Below are 871 nucleotides of genomic sequence, written 5' to 3'. Positions count from 1 at the left end.
CTGACACAAACATGTGGAAAGGAGAGAAAGACAAGAACCAAGGTCAGTAAAAACAAACAAATATGAAAAAAAAAACAAAATATTGTACAGTAAGAAAGGATTTTTGTACTAATTTAGATATTTTGTTCAGACAAAGCAGTGTGCAGTCTGAGATTAGTTGTCATCATCAACGCCTTGTCACAGTTCACAGTTATGAGCTACAGGATATTTATCCAAAAACTGAAAACTAAAAAAAGAAAACACCCAAAACTGTTATTTGCTATGTGAAAAGAGGATTTGATCAGTGGTGTCTGCATGGAGAGAGAAGGGTTTTTGCACTTTGATAATACCCAGCACTACCATATTAAATCTATCTGACCCACTAATATGATTTTGTTGTTAATGTGATGGGACACATATGATTTTCCCTAATGAGTGATTAAGGGATAACTTTGTTGTTTGATTATAGCATATAAATTGGAATACATGTATGTGCTTAAGAGAAGGAACGACAGTGAACTTAAAAATAGCGTCAAATATGTTTTGGAAAAATAAACGAGCTGCGTTGTTTGAGCTGTAGGGGGCCGCATCGAGAAAACAAAACAAGTCTGGTTTAAACCGATAAAGAAGAAAACGTCACCAGGAAGAAGTGCTGCTGCACGGAGAAGGTAAGTCATGCAGTTTGCTAACCAGCTGAATAAATACGATTGACATAATTTTAATCACGTTCTGTGCTAGAAATTAAGGCAGTTTATGTGCAAGCTTATGCACTTTCAGCTGCGTAAAATGCATTTATCTTTACCATTCATATGCTGAAAACGCTGCCAAGCTGCTAATGCTATTGCAATCGGGTTTAGAAGTGCAAGGCCTATTAAATATCATAATTAACCGC

General features: G+C 35.9%; 1 protein-coding gene across 1 annotated transcript in view; it reads left to right on the top strand.

Moving 5' to 3' along the window:
- The first annotated feature begins 558 nt into the window (after positions 1-558).
- hdhd2 (haloacid dehalogenase-like hydrolase domain containing 2) overlaps positions 559-871 on the top strand; it is a 7,000-nt gene continuing 6,687 nt past the window's right edge. Inside the window, exon 1 of the mRNA XM_020601158.1 lies at positions 559-647. The gene's annotated coding sequence lies outside the window, so the exon portion shown is untranslated. The remainder of the gene's footprint in view (positions 648-871) is intronic.

This window comes from Monopterus albus, unplaced genomic scaffold, assembly GCF_001952655.1.
Source record: "Monopterus albus unplaced genomic scaffold, M_albus_1.0 scaffold50.1, whole genome shotgun sequence".
NCBI lineage: Eukaryota > Metazoa > Chordata > Actinopteri > Synbranchiformes > Synbranchidae > Monopterus > Monopterus albus.
Note: the sequence above shows the minus strand (reverse complement) of the source record. Positions and strands in the feature narration are given on the sequence as shown.